Consider the following 19,852-nt stretch of genomic DNA (forward strand, 5'->3'; position numbering starts at 1 on the left):
CATGCTCCAAGAGATTTACTGCCATGTGTAGGCAAAAGACTGCAGCCCAAATTAACCTTCCCTCCCAGCCTAGCAGGTGTTTTCCTGGTATTTTCAGTGACACGGTAGTAGCAGAGCTCTTGGGTTGTTCTTCATTGCTCTTTAGCACCACCGTTGTGGATGACCAGTGGGGTGCATTGCAGCTTAGGATAGGTCATTGGATTCCAGGGACCAATGGAGATCCACTTGGTCGTATAGAGCACCTGACTCTGGGCTGAGTCTTGCATGTAAGCTGCTTAGGGTTGTAGCCAACTAACTCAGGGTAGACCCTCAAAAATTGACCGAGGTCCATTAGTTCCAGCAACTCGCCTCTGAGTAGAACTAGCACTGAATGGGACCCTTAAGTTCCAAACTGAGTCTCTCGCGGACTCTCCATCCCTACAAACGTGAATGCTTGATTCCTGGTTTGGACTATGCTACCTCATCATCATCAATCATGATGATGATGATGATGGTGCTACCTGCCGCAGTGGTACTTGCTTGCCTCCAGAAAACTAGCTTTTCAAGGACAATCCTCTTTAACAATCCCACTCTTGTATTGCTGGGCCCTAAGGAGAAGACAGGAGGCTGTGTTATACTGAGCCAGACAACTGGTGCACCCAATTCAGTATTGCTCACACAGACCTGCAGAGGCTTTCCACAGTGTTTCAGGGAGGGATTCTTCTCCCCCAACCCTAGCTGCGTTTGAACCTGGGACTGTAGAGCTAAGTCCATTCCCTAAGGGGTTTAGCAAAGGAGCTGGAATGCCCAACCTCTTCTGACCTTTCCACAATGTGTTGACCATCCTGTTTGGAGGAAAACATTGCTCAGTGTGCATATAGGACTTTTTAGTTTAGAGAAAGGGTAAAAGGTGACATGATAAAATTATACATGGCAAGGAAGAAGTGGATAGAGAAAGGTTTTTCTCCCTCTCTCATAGCCCTGGAACTTGGGGGCATCCGATGAAGCTGAATGTCGGAAGGTTCAAGACAGATAAAAGAAAGGACTTTTTTTCGCGCAGCGCATAGTTAAACTGTGGAACTCCCTCCCACAGGAGGAAGTGATGGTTACCAACTTGGATGGCTTTAAAGGAGGACTGGACAAATTCATGGAGCATATCAGTGGCTACCAGCCATGATGGCTGTGCTCTGTCTCCATGACCGGAGGCAGCAACGCTTCTGAGTACTATTTGATGCAAACTGCAGGAGGGGAGAGTCCTCTTGTGCCTGAATATTGGTTGCGGGCTTCCCATTGGGGCATCTGGTCAGCCACTGTGAGAACAGGATGCTGGACTCAATGGGCCATTGGACTGATCCAGCTGGCTCTCCTTATGTTCCGATTCTCCACCAGGCTCACTCCTATTTTCTGGGTACATCTTGCCTCACCTCATGTGACCTTGCTGCTTCAACCCCCTTTCGCCATCTCTGACACTACACCAGCCTTCAAGCAAAGAGGCAAAATGGCCTGGTGCCAACACTGCTCTCTACCTGAAGAGACCTTTTGACATGCGAGACCCATCTGCTCCCTGCTAATTGCCTTCCACTTCCTTTGCCACTGCCCAAGTGGTTTGGAAGAGAAAAAATGGCCAAGTAATTAAATTGCACTTGACTTCAATGCAAGAGGTGTAGCAGCTTCACTGTGGTCCAGCTCTCTCTGCTGGGGGTAGCGGAGAGCAATTATACTGATGGACGGCGAAATCTTCCAAGCTGGGTGTTTATGTAAACACCCAGCTTGGAAGATTTCGCCGTCCATCAGTATAATTGCTCTCCACTACCCCCAGCAAGTTAGAAGCTCAGATAATGTGGGAGTCCTTTTTTGGTGGCCTGGAGGGGATGTTGATGAAGATAACTAGACAAGGGCCCGGGAGACACCAAGTGGAGATTTGCCCCACCACCAGAGTCACCAACTCCTCCTCTCTCTGCTTGTCTTTTGATCACAGTGAAGAATTCCAAGACATAAGATAAGGAGAAAATAGAAGCTGGATAAGGGAAATAGCTACCATTGCTTTGCCGTTTGCCCAAATGGATGCCTAAGCCATGACCTGCTTGACACCTCTTGGGAAGCTGGGATCCCTGCCAGCCGGCACGATACACACTGGACCGTCTTGAAAGTCCCTGTGGGCACCTGTTACTCAGCAACACCCTTAGCTCATGCCACCTTGGGGAATTCCCAAGATGCAAGAGGGTGCATTTAACGCTCTGCAGTCTGTCGGCTGCTCACAAGGTTTGTCAAGCCTCTCTGCCAAATCCTGAGAGGCAGGGAAGAAAAACCAGGTTCCGTTGCCATATCTCTCTCACTGGCAACGTCCAGCAGAGGGGAGCCTTTTCCAGATCAAAAGCCACATTCTGCTGTGGGCAATCTTCAGAGGGGGTGGCGCATAAGAAGACCCTGCTGGATCAGGCCAGTGGCTCAGCTAGTCCAGCATCCTGTTCTCACACTGGCCAACCAGGTGCCTGTGGGAAACCAGGGAGCAGAACATGAGCACAAGAGCACACTCTCCCTCCTGTGGTTTCCAGCAGCTGGCATTACTGCCTCCAACTGTGCAGGTAGAGCATAGCCGTTGTCACCAGTAGCCATGGGTAGCCTTCTCCTCCGTGACTTTGCCCAGTCCTGCTTTAAAATCATCCAAGTTGGTGGCCATCACTGCCTCCTGGGGGAAAATGTCAGTGGTGGGTACAGTTCAGAGGCAAAGTGGGTGAAGAAGTGGATACAGCTTTTACCTTTTAAAATTTATTTTAACAGAACTTATACACTGTTGGTTGTAATAAAACCTCTAGGGTTTATAGTTTAGACACGCAAAAGTCAAGCTCTCTGTCTATGTACACACCCACACCCTTCGTCACCCAACCGTCTATCCCAGCTAAGAAAAAGGATCATTCATTCCCCTGGGGCCCACTTTGGGGTGAACACGACAAGCCCAGGGTTGTGGTTTGTTGCTCTTGGCATGGCCAGGGGTGGGGAATGAGCAAAGTGGGGTGGCCTTTTGAGTAGCCTGTGCACAAACATGCTACTTGTTCCCATTAAATCATGGCTACATGTTAGCTATGGTGTAACATGGCATGCAAAGCAGGGCAATGACAGGTTCTGAGCTGAAAAGTGTTGCGTGGCTTCTTTCCTGCCCCCCCCCCCCCGGGAAAAGCTTTCTTCCTATTACTATACAGAAGAGGAGTGTATGCTCCGAAACAAGCTGCTGCGTCTGAAGCATTATAATCCTACTGTTCATCTTGTGGGTTAGTCCGTGTACTAAAAATTAGGAGGCATCTGAACGGCACTGTACAAATGGCTGGGACTTCTTCATTTAGAGATAAGGTAAATAAGGTGACGTGACCGCAGGAGGAGAGATTGCTCTTGAGTTTGGGTCCTGCCTGTGGGGCATCTGGGTGGTCAGAGAGAATACGATGATGGACAAGATGCGCCACTGGTCTGATCCAGCACGCACTTCTTGTGGACTTACGTTCTTCTGATAGAAGTTTATAAAATTATGAACGGCATGGAGAAAGTGGCTACAGAGAGGCTTTTCTCCATTACTAGACCTTATGGACATCTAATGAAGCTGAATGTCGGAAGATTCAGGACAGATAAAAGAGAGCATTTCTTCACGTTCACCTATGGAACTCACTCCCTGAAGAAGGTTGTGACGGCCACCAACTTTGGATAGCTTTAAAAGAGTTTTAGACAAATCTATGCAGGCGAGGGAGCTGTTGATGGCTACTAGCCAGGATGGCGCTGTGGTCTAAACCACTGAGCCTAGGGCTTGCCGATCAAAAGGTCAGCAGTTCGAATCCCCGCAATGGGTGAGCTCCCGTTGCTCGGTCCCTGCTCCTGCCAACCTAGCAGTTCGTAAGCACGTCAAAGTGCAAGTAAGATATATAGGTACTGCTCCAGCGGGAAGGTAAACGGTGTTTCTGTGCGCTGCTCTGGTTTGCCAGAAGCGGCTTAGTCATTCTGGCCACACGACCCAGGAGCTGTCTGCAGACAAATGCTGGCTCCCTCGGCCTATAGAGTGAGATGAGCACCACAACTCCAGAGTCGTCTGCGACAGGACCTAACGGTCAGGGGTACCTTTACCTTTACCTTTAGCCGGGATGGCTATGCTCTGCCTCCAGTCGGAGGCTGTGATGATTCTGAACAGGGCCAGCCCAAGACATTTTGGCGCCTAAGGCGAACCACAAAATGGTGTTCCAATTCCAGGAAAGATGGGGTGAGTGAAGATCTACATCAGAAACAATGCAGGGAATAAAGATCTACATCGGGAACAAGGGTGGGAGGAGACCAGCAGTGCCTCCTATTCACCAAGAGGCCGCTGTAGATGTGGCACTGGAGTGGGGCCTGCTGAGGAGATGGCAGATCTGGGTCTCTAAGGAGCATGCCACAACAGTGGCATCAGCATCAGACGATGCATTCCTTGGAGGCCAGATCTGCTGCCCCTGTGGATTCTGCTGCCTGAGGCAGTCACCTCACCTTGCCTCATAGGTGGGCCAGACCTGCTTCTGAATAACATTTGCTGGAAGACACAGGGAGAGTGTTCTGGCTTTCGGGTTCTGCTTGTGGGTTTCCCATTGGGGCATCTGGTCAGCTACTGTGAGAAGAGGAAGCAGGACTAGATAGGCCCCCTTTGGCCTGATCCAGCAGGCTCTTCTTATGTTCTTCCAGTCCGCCAAACATGGCTGTGCTACTTTTTACCTGGTAGGTGGGGGGAAGGAGAGACGTACACTACTTTGGGAAGCGGAAAGTGCAGAAGCTCCCCACCCCTGAGCATGCCGATAACTGGAGCATTAATGCTGCAAGGCCAATTCTTCCCGTTCCGCACTAGCAAATTGCACCAGCTGAGCTGCTCCAGCAGAGCTTTTTGCTCTGCTCCCAATCAGCACCAAACGCAGCAACTCAGCAAGAATTTCCCATTATGCTTCAGCAGGGACTTTGGCACCTGGATGACTCAGCGGACAGGCCCCTGGCGACTCTGGAGCCAAGGAACATTCGGCATTCTCACACAGCCACACGCACGCACGCACACCCACAGTCACCCACTGCTTTTTAAGGGGCACAGGCACCGCAATTATTTGGAGGATCAGGTGAGCTTGTGAAGGGTGTAGGGGGGTCCTAGCTCAACTGCTGGCGGGGAAGTGGTCTATTGCTTGAGTTTCCCATAAGGTGGCTACTGTGGGAACAGGGCACTGGGCTACGTGGGCCACTGGCCTGATCCAGCAGAGTCTTCTTATATTCTAATGAGAGCATCAGTTTTGCATGCAGAAGGTCCCAAGTTCAACATCCGGCACTTCCTGTTAAAAGCAATCTCATGATGGGAAAGGCGCTTCTCTGCATCAGACTCTGGAGAGGTGATGGCACTCAGAGTAGACAATACTGAGCAAGATGGACCAACGGCCTGACCTAGTATAATTCAGGTTCCTTTGCTCTCCTTATGTTAGTTACCTGCAGTGCTATTTTTCTAGAATAAGAGGTGCTGGAACTCACCACGAACTTCTGCTTTGTTCTCTTAGAATGGCAATGGCACCCAGTGAAGAAAATGCTCTGCATTTAATTTAATTCAGGGGCAGAACTTCTGCGGTTCTCCATATGTTGTTGGACTCAAATTCCCATCGACCCCCAACACAAATAGTCAGTGGTCAGAGACAATGGGAACTGGAGTCCAACATTATTTGGAGGGGCAGCCCCCTCCCCGGATTTAGCTGCCTCCCTATTTTTTGTGCGTTGGAAAGCTTTGCAATTGTGCCTTCAAAGAAACACACACCCATCTCTGACTCCCTCCCTTCGAGTAATCCCACCCATGGGATCTGACCCAGTATTTTTTTTAAATTTGCTGAAATCAGCTTTCCTGGGTACACAGCTGACTACACTCAGCTTTCCCGTTTCTCCGTATCACGATTCCCAAGATGAACCGAGTCATTTCCACCCCAAATCCCCACTATCTCATCTCACTTATCAGATTGATGGTTAATTTTATTTACAAGATTTATTTCCTGCCTTTCACCTCAGGGAAGATCAGACAGGAAGCCCGTGACGCCCAGTAAGGCCATTCATAGGAGCCAACTCTTAGGGGCTTTGAGAGCCCCCCCCCCCAATAAAACATATGATAGGGCTGGGCCCCCTCAAAGTTGATGGGCATTGCCATTCAAATGGTGTGTGTGCACTGTGTCATGTGATCCGATTATGCGGGGCGGGGCTTACCTGCCCTCCCATATTTTATTCAAGTTGGCACCTCTGAGACCAGTGGTTCATTTAGGTCTGTGCTGTATAACCCAGTACTCCTTAACCTTTCTAGATCTGAACGCACCTCAAACCCAAACATGCATTTGTGGACCTGTATCTTAAGTTTGGGAAATACTGATTTAAATGCAACCACAAGTCCCTGGTTTGAATCTTGACTCTGACACTCTTATGAGAACTGCCTCTCCACTGCAATGTAACACAGGACAACAGCATTAGTCTCCCTTACAGGATTGTTATTAAGTTTTATTTTGATGATTCTACGTGAGCATGCTAAAGCACTGGATCATGGGTAGCCAACCTAGTCCTCTCCAGATGTTGATGGACTGCAGTTCCATTAGCCTGACCAGCTGGGGCTGACTGGAACTGGAATCCAACATCTGGAGAAGAGCAGGTTGTCTGTCCCTGCAGTACAATAAATGCTAGATACAATAGCAACAGCAATGAATAAAAATGACAGGTAAAATAAGTCCCTGAAAACCCAAGCAGTTAACTGATTTTTTTAAAAGTCATTATCTCAGTCTACAAACATGCCCAAGTTATTCCTAATTAAACAAATTCACTCATAACAGAAAGAGAGGTCTGGTGCCAGCAAAATTGGCATAGAGGAGATCTAGGCATTGGACTCAAAATGAGCAACAGCTTTCAAAATGTCATCGAGACAGAAGACTCCACGGGGAGGAAGGAAAGGGAAGGAGAGATTTATGCACCCACATACTTTACTCATCAGTATTTTAGTGTGCATTTTGGTAAGCATTCTTTGGCAAATAATCACATTTCCCCCCCCCCAATCAACTTCCCCTAACACCACACAGTTTTGTACATTATTTTCTTACTAATGTGTGGATTTTTACACACACTTCCCCCTAGCATGCACAAAGGTTTGAGCTGGAGAACTGCATTGCAAAGTGTAAATTTCAAAGAACTGCTGTGTTCCAATCCATCTATTGTTTCCTCAGTTGTGATTTAGGTAAAGGTAAAGGTAAAGGGACCCATGACCATCAGGTCCAGTCGTGTCCGACTCTGGGGTTGCGGCGCTCATCTCGCTCTATAGGCCGAGGGAGCTGGTATTTGTCCGCAGACAGCTTCCGGGTCATGTGGCCAGCATGACAAAGCCGCTTCTGGCGAACCAGAGCAGCGCACGGAAACGCCGTTTACCTTCCCGCTGGAGCGGTCCCTATTTATCTACTTGCACTTTGACATGCTTTCGAACTGCTAGGTGGGCAGGAGCTGGGACCGAGCAACGGGAGCTCACCCCGTGGCAGGGATTCGAACCGCCGACCTTCTGATCAGCAAGCCCTAGACTCTGTGGTTTAACCCACAGCGCCACCTGGGTCCCAGTGATTTAGGTAGGTCTTCATTTAAATGCGAACCAAACTTAAGTCCCTCCCACATCCCTAAGGGTGGAACATAGGAAGCTGCCTTATACTGAGTCAAACCACTGGTCCATTGAGCTCATCATAGCCTGCAATGACTGGTAGTGGCTTCCTAGGATTTTAAGCAAGTCTCTCTCCCAACCCCACCTGGATATGTCATTGGGGAGTGAACCAAGGATCTTTTGCTTGCGAGGCAGAAGCTGTGCTATTGCTCTATGGTGGTGGTGGTGGGGGAAGATAAATTATCCAAGCTTCTAAGGACTCTTCTTTGCCAGATGCAGAAGCCCTCGCTCGCTCTCTTTCCCTGCCTCCCTAGCAGATATCCATAGGTACATTGATGTACTCAATCCATCAATGCTGATGCATCCCAATAACACTCTGCCAAGCAGCCCACCCACGTACCTGGAAAGCGCACACCCATCGCAGTCAGCATTCCCAGGGCTCTCCATCTCAGAAATATCTCTGATGCCCAGCTGCAAGCTCTGCCGAGTCAGAGTTTCCTGAATCAATGCAATCAACTGAACCGCGGAAGCTCTTTTCATGTTTCATGAAACCTGGTATCCAAAAGCCTGGAGAAAAGTCTTATTGGCCCAGGATGTCACCTGCTTCGCATTCAAGAAGGCCTGAGATTCAATCCCTGGCATTGCCAAAGGTCTCTCAAGCTGAAAAGCTAATCCGGCTCACCCCCTCCCCCCCCACACACTATTTCCCCCTCCTTTCTGATTTTTTAAGAGGGCAGGGGATACCCAGTGGTTGGGGATGATGGGAGTGGCAGTCCGATGGCATGTGGAGGGCCCCAGGTTCCCCATGCCTAAGTAGAGAACCTTAGAACAAGCAGCTGAATCAGGCCTGTTGTCTACACTGGTAGCAGCTCTCTAGAGTCTTGGGCAGTGGTCTTTATTTGGAGAGGCTGAGGATGTTTTGCATGCAAGGCAGAACTGAGTATTGGACCTTCCCCAACCGCCTTTGCAACTCTATTTCGCTGCTGCTCGGGGTCTCCAGCCCTTTCACCCCAGGAGTCCCATGCTGGAAAACCTCATTCCTCAGGTTTGGCGGAGGATCTCGGAGGACGCCCTCTGCGCTGCTCAAAGGGAGCCTCTCATTCTTATGCTGCCTGACAGCCAGCTGCCAGCCTTTTCAGCTATTCATTTCTTGAAATATATATTTAATCAGAGGCACCGTGGTCCTTTAATTTGCTCAGCCGGGGAGAGAGAGAGTGCCCTTGCCTGCGGGGAAATCTTTCAGTGAGTTCACAGTGACTCAAGCACTTCTTCACGGAGGCAGCCGGCCGGCTGCTGTCGCCCAGAGACAAAAGCCTTCAAAAGTGCTCACGTCTTTGCCAAACACCAGAACCTCGGATAATTTTCCCGTTCTGAGGGTGAAAGAGCTCTCTTCCTTTCCACAACCCTTTGTCTCCTCTGCATTTCTCCAGCTGATAAGGGGTGGGGGAGAAAGGAGGTCCCCCCCACCCCTGCACACAGGCAATAAGATGGCATCGGTGGTGGCAGTTATGGAGACATAGCTTGCTAAGGCACTAGGCAGGCTTAGACGGAGAGATTCTGCACCCATGCAAATGGACTCGAAGGGGTTAAAGAATGTTTTTATTTTTTTTAAAAAGGTGTGGTGAGGCTGACTTGGGAGTAGAGCCCAAGGTCGCCAAATGAAACTGAATGGCAGTAGAGCCAAGATGGATAAATGTAAGAACTTCTTCCTGCAAGGTGTAATTAACTTATGGAACTCACCTGGGAAGGTAAGCCCATCTAGGAGAAGGAAAACTCTGATCCTAAACCTCCGCTGCCTTATGGAACATCTTTGGGAGAAGAAAAAGCTATGGGGTGAAGAATACACAAATCCGGAGTGAAGTCCCTAAGATGGTTAGATGGCACCTTGTACGCCTCCTTCCGGCAACTCCTGCAGCCAAGCTGGCACCAAACATATCACTTGGCTCTCCTTTGGACCACATCAATGAGGCCGAGAGGGGGGTTGTCATCTGGCAGCCCAGGACCTCTATACACATTGCCTAGGCTTGTGCCCAAGGGATTTCACCCTGGTGCTGCTAACATAGTGGTTTGACTTGACTCCTACAAGCGCACTCCATTGTCTCTTGAGACAGATAGATATCAACAACAACTCACTGCCACATGACGTAACAGCTACTAGCTTAGATTTGCTTGTTCATTTAGTCAATTTACATCCCACCCTTCCTGCTAATGGAGCCCAAGGCAGCAAACACACCACTGAAGCAATACCATTCAAAACAAATTATGTATATATGTTGCCTATAAATGATTATCATAAAATAAATATCTCAGGGGATAGGTGTATCCTTACCCATTAGTCGTTATAATCAAGCGTAATTTCCATATTCACAAGCAAAACAGACACTAAACATCTGATGCCAGAGACAAACCTTCCAACTTGGCCATGCCAAGGGCTTTCTGTCCAGCATCTGGTTCTGGGTTTCAGCTCATGCAGGACCTCAAATCACCTTCCTTGCTTTGTCTCGTCTTTGAAATGCGTGCAAGGAAAGCTATTGCAAGGAGCTGATTTAGGCCATGTTGCACTGGGCTCTGCACCAGAGCAACCCCTTCCCCGAAAGACAGTTTTATCTGACTTACTTATTTGCTATTTTAGTAGATGACACTCAGCTTTTCTCGATTCACAGCAAAGTCAAAGCCACTTGCAAATTAACAACAGGAAAACACAACCGGCAGCGCAAAGGGAGTGCAATTCTTTAGGTTACATCACACCACTGCACGACCAAGAAACAGAACCCAGCGCAGGAGTGAGCAGGGTTAATTCCTAATAAACAAACACACTCCTCAGCATCAAGTCAAACTATTGGCCCATCATCCTTAGTATTGTCTGTTTTAATTGGCAGGTAGGGGACCACCCACACCCTACATGTCAAGCACTCTTGCAACACTCTTGCACGCAATCATGGCTTCCCCCTCAAAGAATCCTGGGAACTGACGTTTGTTAAGGGTGCTGGGGATTGTATTCTGTTACAGTTCCCAGGATTCTTTGGACCGCTGAAGTGGTATGGATGTGCTTTAAATGCATCACCTAACTCTTCAAGATCTGAGGCAAGGAGCTTTCAGCTCACCCTATGAACTGAGAATGCTTATGTATTCCCTGTTCATTTATCTGCAATAGCCTGTCTCTCTTTTTTCTTTTTAAAAATCATAGAGCCATAGAATGGTAGAGATGGAAGGACCCAAAGCCTCATCCAGTCCAACCCTCTTGCAGTTATTTATTTTAATAAAAAAAACTATAGTGTTGTTACAGCAAAACCCACAAAGGGTTGTATCCAAAGGACTGTCTTACTACCCAGAGTAGATCCACTGAAATTAATGAACATGATTAACCCAGGTTCCTTGATTTCTATGGATTTGCTCTGAATAAAGATTAGTTGATACAACCCAAACAGTCTTGTGCCATCTAAGCAAAACAAGGCTTGTATCCAGCTAAGTCCTACTGAGAGAAGAGACTCATGGAAATGAATGAACCTAAGTGAGTGGCCATCTGCTCATCTCTGTCCTATACAATTCTCAGTATTTCAGCTATCCACTCATTGTTATGGGAGAACACTCAAGTTCTGTCACTCTATTAAAAAAGAGGACAATGCATTCATTAATACCCCAATTGCATGCTGGAACATAGCAGGCTAAGAGAAACAAATTAAATTATTAAAGGCTCACATAAATCCAAAGCTGTCATATGCTCCATCCACATCTCTGCATGGTTTACTACTCAGGCTGCAACTCTTCCTTTGCCCCCATGCTGGGGGTGAGGATGAATCTGCTTCTCTTCTGCAGGACATGTGACTGAATGATCCAGCTATTCCCCTGATGTGGAGATGCAGCAGAATTATCCACCCTCACGGGGGTGGGGGTGGGGAGGTGCCTGCTTCATCTCTGCACGAGTCACCGCTCTGGGCTTGCTTGCTTGCTTCTAGCCAAGAGGCATTTCCAGATCAGTGACTCGTGCAGAAAAATAGGAGGCAGGCTTCTGTGAGGGTTGGGTAATTCTCTCTCTCTCTCAAAGCAAAACCTTCAGGGGTGCAGAAGTAAGGGGTGCCTCCCCTTTTAATTCAGGAAACAGCATGCATCGGTTGCATCAAGATTGGCCAACACTGCATTGCTTAATAGAAATTAGCCAAGCCAATGCATCTTTTAAGATTGTAAATGCAACACCTCAACATTCCAGGAGCTCCTGTCCTGTCAATCCCTTGGCCTTCTTCCTCTTTTAGGGCATGCATGGATAGCTCAGTCAGTAGAGCACGAGACTCTTAATTTCAGGGTCATGGGTTTGAGACCCATGCTGGGCAAAATATTCCTGCATTGCAGTGGGTTGGACCAAATGGCCCCTTTGGTTCCTTCCAACTCTACATTCTACGATCACGGTAAATTCCACTACCATTACTACCTCCTCTTGCACGACACACATTCCTAAATTATTCAAGTGATCCCCCAAGAGCGCACACTGATGTGACAGCGGCGGCAGCAGCAGCAGCATCCAACTGACACAGGCGGTGCCAACCAGAAAACACAAAACCAGCCGCTTCCTGCCATGCATTAGCAACGTTGGAGGTTGCTGAAGTCAGAGTCGGGGAGGAGGTGAAAAGCTTGGTATGTTAGGCAGGAAGTTGAGTAAGAAGGAGGTGGGTGGGGGAACTCAGCCTTGTAGTTTTCAGGAAAGGATTATGGGCAAAACAAGCCAGAAAGCACAGATTATGGGGATTGAGGAGAAGGAGCCTCTTGGCAAATATTTCTATGCTCAGCAACATCTTTGTGATTCAGTTTTCATGGCACAGAACATGCAAAGTAAAACGATGACTCACCCACCTGCTCACAAGTATTTTTATTAGCATGAATGGCTGGTTTTAAGGGTTCTTTTTTTTTTTAAAGAAAAACATGGTTGCCTGGGGCACTTGTTAACTCACCATAGGCAATTAGGCAGGTGATGGTTTACAAACCTGCCTAGAGCTGCTCTCTGCATTGGGTTACTTTGCCTTCAGACATGAGGTTGAATATGTACCCAAGCAGCCAGCCCTGCAGCCTAACGCTCGTTTTTATTCCCCTGTCTGTACAGAGCAATTCCTCTATGAGGAAAGATTACAACACTTTGGTCAGAAAAAGTAGAGGGCATGTACAAAATAATCTGTAGGAGAACGCAGAAAGAGATAAACTTCTCTCTTTCTATCAGTACTAGGTGCTGGGTGCATCCAAATGAAGCTGAATGTCTGAAGATTCAGGACAGGAAAAAGGAAGATCTTCTTCACGTCGCATGTAATTAAATTATGGAATTTCCTAGCACAAGTGGTAACGATGGCTGTCAACTGAGACAGCTTTAAAAGGGGATTAGAGAAACACACCAAGGAGGATAAGGCTGTCAGTGATACTAGCCACAATGGCTGCATAAAGCCTCCAGTATCAGAGAAGGTACAGGCCTCTGAATACCAGTTGGTGAGGAGTGCTGTTGAACTTGTAACCAGCTCGTGGGTCTCCCATTGAGCCATCTGGCTTACCACTGTGAGAAGAGGACATTAAGGGCTAGATGAGCCTTTGGTCTGATCCAGCTGTTGAAATATTGATGGTAAGGTCTTTGGGGCAGGGACCTGACTTGTTTACGGCATGCTGAGAGGCATCACACACACTGAAGGACGCTTGTGTGGCAGACCCTACAATCAGCAGGTGAAGTCTTCTTGGTGGTACTGCCACCAGGGCCTGCCTGGTTGGCACTGACCCATGGCAGGACCTTTTCAGTGGTGATTCCTCATCTGTAGAATGTCCTCCCTGGTGAGGTGCACCTGCCTCCATCACTACTATCTTTTCATTATTAGCCAGGCATTTGGTGGCTGAAGAAATATCATAGAATCATATATCGTTTCAGGCAACCCTGTGACCATTGGACGGAACAATGCTTCTAATTGAAATTGCTCTTAGAATGCTTTTAACTGTAACTGTTTCCAGATGTTTCAAAGTTTTAATTGTTTTTAGAATGTTTTGATCTGTTTTAGGAAGCTTTCATCTGTTTGTTGCCCTGGGGTCTTTGGGATGAAAGGGTGGGATCTAAACAAGCAAATAAATATAAAGAAATAGGATAACTATTATGATGCCTTAAAAACAAACAAAAACAACTCAGTTGTTGCAGGCCTAGCCAGATTTCCCTCGGTTGCTTCTTGCACTGCTCCGGAAATGCTCCTCTCTTTACATCTTCCCCATGATGGGAAAGGGCTGTAGCTCAGTAGTAGAGAGTCTGCTTTGCATGCAAAAAGTCCCAGGTTCAACCCCCAATGGCACCTGAAGGTAGGGCTGGAAGAGACTTCCTGCCTGAAACTCTGGACAGCCATTGCTGCCAGTCAGTGTAGACAATACTGGTGGAGATGGACTAGTGGTCTGACTCAGTATAAGGCAATTTCCTATAACGTGAGTTACCAAGATGGGTTGGGGAGAGGCAGTGCACAATAGCAGATGGCTGAAGCAGCAAAAAGAACAAGCTCACCGCGGCTGAAGCTTCTGTGAGTGAGCTCACGGAAGCCACAATCAATGGGCAAGCCTCAGTAGGGCCACTGGACTTCTCGCTCAGCCACCTTCAAATTTCCGAATCCTCCGCCAGCTAGGAAAAGCTGCCAGACTCTTTACATTCACGCACAGAGGTATATCCTGGAGAGCGCCTCTCACGTTATTATAGCATTGGCAGGGACCCAAAGGGTCATATAGTACAACCCCCTATTATGATGTATTTAAAAGAAGTAACCACCATACATGTTCTTAAACCTATACTGTATACCATCTTTAGGTTGGTCTGGCGTTTTAATTTCGAATATATCCAAGACCCTCTGAGGACACATTGCACTTTCCCTCCTGACATCTAAGACACATTACCTTCCAAAGGTGTTATGAAACACCACCACGCTCTCTCTTTATGAACTAATACCTCCCTGCCAAGTCTGATCCGCTCTGATCCATTCCGTATCTCAGCTTTCACAAACCACGGTTGTTGATTGGGTTATCCTGCTGACACCCTATAACACCTCTTTTGAGGGAGCTGCCAATATGCCACTGGGCACTAAATGCTGAAAGGTTTTGCTTTTAGCATTTAAAGCACTAAACAGCTTGGGGGCAGGTTACACAAGGGAGCACCTTGCCCTACATATCTATGCCTGGCATCTGCACTCCTCTGATGGGGCACTGCTGAGAGTAGGTCATGCTTCAGAGGGGGTGTGCTTAGGTTGCACTAGAAACTGGGGTTTTAGTGTTGCAGTCCTAGCTCTCTGGAATCAATTAAGGCCAGTGCTGAGCACCATGATGTCTCGGCACCTTCTAAAGACGTTTTTATTCAGTAAAGCTTTCCCTGGTGGGTGACCCAGTCACTTATGGACTATTGATTGCATATTTGCAGATATGGTTTTATGCTTCCTAGAATTTGTAAGGAACAGTTTAATTGTTTCTAGACTTTTGTAGAAATTATCTTACTGCTCTTAGTAACCTGGCCTCACGTTTTATACTTTTTGTTATTTTGCACACCTCTTTGGGAAGCTGTTTATAAATCTGTTAAACAAACAAGTAAATCAATACTTGGCATCCCTCAGAACTTTTGGACTACACTCCAGCTGTGGTGGCTGATGGGCCTTGTGGTCCAAAACATCAGGAGGGCACCAAAACATCCTTCGGAGGCCAGTCAGATGGAACAAAGGCATTTGAGAGCAAAGCTGGATGGCAATATACAAAACCATGTTTTAGGAAATAATGTTGTGGCCACTTCCAACATTTCTACTCTCTAGAGGTAAATCAAATCTGGTTGCTGTTATTTGGGCTGAGCTGAGGGCAAGCAAGTCACCCAGTAGCAATCTCTCTCTTTCCTTAAAATCCTTAAAAAGAGAAAACCCTAAGAAATAAAAATCCCAACCAGGCAGCCGTCACCCCAGGAATCCTAAAGAGGTCAGGTTACAGGCCTCTGAGATGCCGCTCCCCTACAAAGGTATAGCAGAATTGCATTCGGCTTCCTACAAGAGACAAACAGGTCGCCCATCCACCCACCATCACACTCCCTTTGGGCGATCGGAAGCGGAAAGCAATCGCTGGGCTTCTTCAGGCATTTTCGAAAAAGAAAATGCAAGTTAAGAAAACCTAGCACCCAGAGGCAAAGCCAAGGAGCCAGGCTCTGGATCCCACCCTCCTCTCTGTTTTACAGTATTACCTCTGGCTGACTCTGTGCTGAGGCACTGCAGCTGGCGTTTGGGAGAAGAGAAGGTGACAGATCTCAGGGGCAGATCACAACACGCGCAAACAATGACCGTGCTGCCAGCCTGCAGCATTTACAGATCTGGAAGTCTAACAGCCAGAAAGCAAAGCAGAGGATCACAGAAGAACTCGTTGCTCACACTAGCAAAAAGAAGCAACAGCAGCTAAATAGCTTCTTTGTGTGGCACCCTAAATCCCAAGCACCCTCAACTTCCTGCCAAGGGCGCCTGTGCCTCCACTAAACCAGAAGCACAAAATGATCGTTCCTGGACAGACCCCACTGCAAAGCATTAAGATCGCCCCCCTTCCTCTGCACAATTGCAAACAGCCTCCCCCCTTACCATGCACAGACCCCCAGTACACCCGCCCGTTGAATCCCCCGCACCTGCAAGAACAACAGCAGCAGCAGCAGCTCAGCAGCAGCAAAGGCACCTCCGCCAGCTTACACCATCTTCGTCCTCGTGGAAGAGGAACTCGCCCCCGGAGCTCCTCATTGGCCCCCGGGCGACGTCAATCGGTCGCATGCAAATCACCGGGGCCCCGCGTGGCGGCGATTGGCTGGCTGGGAAGCGCCTCCTGGTAACCGGCAGGCTGCTCAACCAAAGCCAGGCGCCTCGCCTGCATCCCCTCAGCATCAGCATCTTTCCCCAGGCTAGGTACCCGTTTGGTACCCAGGTGGTGCCGTGGCCTGCAGCATACCTCCTCTGCCTGGAGCATCTTTCCCCGGGGATGCTGCGTTTGTGCCCTGCTGTGGTCCTGTGTACGTTTATCTGGGGGTAAGCCCCCACTTCTCTAAGCGGGACTTCTAGAATCGTAGAATCAGAATAGCAGAGTTGGAAGAGACCCAGCCAAGGGCCATCTAGCCCAACCCCCGTAATGCAAGAATTTCAAGGCAAGGCTTTCAAGTAAACATGCAGTGGGTCGAACACATTGCACAGGTTAACCTGTGGTAGCCAGCACCATGAGATGTGGCAAAGGCTACTGACTCATATAGTTTTAGTGCGGGGTTGGTGGACCTCCATACCTTACCCTTTCATCATCACTGACTATTCACCATGCTGGCTGGGGCTAATGGGATTTGGGACCCAATGACATCTGGAGCACCATGCTGTCCCTACATTACACAGAGTTACAGACAGAGGTCTGTCTATGGAACCTGCAGTCCAGAGGCACTATGCCACTGAATAACAAATCCTATAGACATGAAAACAGGCATGTGTACAGACACCTCGGGAGCATCTGGTTGGCCACTGCAAGGGGAACAGATGGAAGACTAGACAGGCATTTAGTCTGATCCAGCAGATCTCTCCCTCTGCAATCCTGTGTACACTTACCCAGGAGTAAGCGCAACTGTGCAACATGGTGCAGGAGTGCCCACTTGGCCCTGCGACTGTGGGTGCCTGGGCCGAGGGTGCCATGCAGCGTGCATAGCCCTGGCACCAAAATTTGTAAAGGTAAAAGGACCCCTGACTGTTAGGTCCAGTCGCGGACGACTCTGCGGTTGCGACGCTCATCTCGCTTTACTGGCCGAGGGAGCCGGCATACAGCTTCCAGGTCATGTGGCCAGCATGACTAAGCCGCTTCTGGCGAACCACAGCAGCGCACGCAAATGCCGTTTACCTTCCTGCCACAGCGGTACCTATTTATCTACTTGCACTTTGAAGTGCTTTTGAACTGCTAGGTGGGCAGGAGCAGGGACCGAGCAATGGGAGCGCACCCCGTTGTGCGGTTTCGAACCGCCAACGTTCTGATCGACAAGCCCTAGGCTCTGTGGTTTAACCCACAGCACCACCCGCGTCCCACCAAAATTTGTGGTTGCCCACAATTCTTCATGGATAATTTTGTTCTTGTTCAGGCACCCAGGGCATCAGAGAATTGGCCCCCCAAGGCACAGTGGAACACATCCTTACATGTAAACAGGCAGAAGATTGGCTTGGAATCTTGTGCAAAATGACTAAAGAGGGGTAGTTGCATTAGTCTATTACAATGAAATTAGCAGAGTTTAGTGAAACCTTAAAGGCTAACAAATTTTATTGCAGCGTAAGCTTTTGTGAACCAGGTGTTTGAAGCGTAATCCTTAGATGCAGATGGCCATGAATATGTGTTGTAAGCAGTCTGGTCAGAAGGAAAAGAAATGAAATTCAGATAGGGTAGATTCAATAAGAGTTAAAATGTAGCAATTTAAGTTTGTGTGTATGGGTAATGATAAAGCAATTAACTTGTGTGTGCTTTTAATTAACATATCTGGAGTAAAAGGAAGCCATTGTCTCTATTCAGGCAAAATGAAGAGAGTTAAAGCTTCTTGATGAATTGCAATTGCTACCTGGGAGTAAGCTCCTCTGAACACAGTGGGACTTCCTATCTACACTTACCAGAAGGATTGGGCTGCAATTCTATGCACTTTGCTGGAAATGAGACTCAATGAGCACTACATAATAAATAATTATACATGCATAGGGTCACCTGCAGTTTTATTGCCCACTTTCTGAGAGCAAACCCTACTGAGCACATTGGGACTTATTTCTGCATACATGCCTATGGGCCTTCTGGATTGTATTTTTCACATATCTTCCTTTAACTGATATGGAAACCTGAGTTCACCATAAGGTAAGTATTTCAGTGCAGAGGGCCCAGTCATCCGGTATCCTGTTCTCTGGGAAGCTCATGAAGAGTGGTGTCACTGTATTTAATTTGCACTTAACCGCTGCATCTTTAACGACAGCCAAGCACACAGAAAACTAGTAACTGAAGCTTTTCTATCTTATTTTCTCAGTTTCAATGAGTTAAAAAAAGCTTCACCACAATGCTGGACTATTTCCATCAGCATGAGCAATGGTCAGCTAAGAAAGGAGTGGTAGACCAGCAACATTTAATGGGCTGCAGGTTACCCACCTCTGTCTTAGAGTTTGTTGCTAAGCAAATGTTTGGATTATGAAGTGTGGGAAAAGGATATTTTCTTCCCCATATTCCCATATCAGGACTCATCCTACATTTGTAAACTGCTTTGAAGTTTGTTTTTGTCAGTAGGTGTATAAATTGTAAGGAATAAATAAACTGGAAGAATATTCAGGAACTGATATAAATATTGATTCACAGAGCATCGCCTAAGAAACTTAAGGGATTCACTTCTACAAGATGTGGTGATGATTGTTGCTTGTCTGCACACTCCTGTCAACACACACAGCACTTTACAAAGGACAAGAGGGCAACCCCTACCCCAGGAGGTTGCAGTATGAAATGCATGGTGATGAATGCTGGTGATGTTGCGCTTCAAAATGATTTGGTATATATTAATGGAAGATAACAGTGTTGAGCTATGACAGCTAAATAGACCCTTCAATAAAGGGCCACAACTGAATAGTACTGGTGTAGCACGTGGGTGAAGAGACTAAGCCCCCAATTTGAATCTTGCCTCTCCCAGGTAGAGGACACTTACTTAATTTGCAACTCTGGACAATACTGAGCTAGATAAACCATTGGTCTGACTTGGTATAAGACAGCTTCCTATTTCCCTTCTTAGGCCCAAAGCTCAGTGGGCAACAATAGGGCTCACAACCTCTCAGCCTTGCCTACCTCACAGGGTTGTTGTGAGGGCAAAAGGACAGTGGCACAGGTTAACTTTGCATGCCTCCTTTAGCTTCTTTGCTGAAAGTATGAGGTACACGTATAAATGGGATAAATACATAATATTGGAATTAAGAGAAATTGCACCAGTTTTTAAAATAGCTGGGAGGTGGGGAAAGGAATAAAGCTTTCCATTGTAAAATTGTTTGTTTCTCTGGCTTTTCAAGTATAGGAAAGTAATTGTTGCTAAATTGCACAGGAGCAGCGACAGGATAAGTGCTTGCATTCTCTTAAGCTATACTGTACAGTGGTACCTCTGGTTACAGACTGTACAGTATAGTGCAGCTAAAATTTGAATTTTCTTTTTTCCCCTGCGCGCGCGGTTTTCTGCCCGCTCGAGGCCGCGCCCCTTTTCTCCGT

General features: G+C 47.6%; 1 protein-coding gene across 2 annotated transcripts in view; it reads right to left on the reverse strand.

Annotated features, from left to right (window-relative positions):
* Positions 1-16,361, reverse strand: part of KCNAB2 (potassium voltage-gated channel subfamily A regulatory beta subunit 2) — a 100,394-nt gene extending 84,033 nt beyond the window's left edge. The window contains exon 1 of one of the 2 annotated variants that reach the window (XM_033156568.1): positions 16,254-16,361. The gene's annotated coding sequence lies outside the window, so the exon portion shown is untranslated. The remainder of the gene's footprint in view (positions 1-16,253) is intronic. The other variant, XM_033156570.1, reaches the window with a different exon arrangement.
* Positions 16,362-19,852: the final 3,491 nt, after the last annotated feature.

Source organism: Lacerta agilis, chromosome 8 (genome assembly GCF_009819535.1).
Source record: "Lacerta agilis isolate rLacAgi1 chromosome 8, rLacAgi1.pri, whole genome shotgun sequence".
Classification (NCBI taxonomy): domain Eukaryota; kingdom Metazoa; phylum Chordata; class Lepidosauria; order Squamata; family Lacertidae; genus Lacerta; species Lacerta agilis.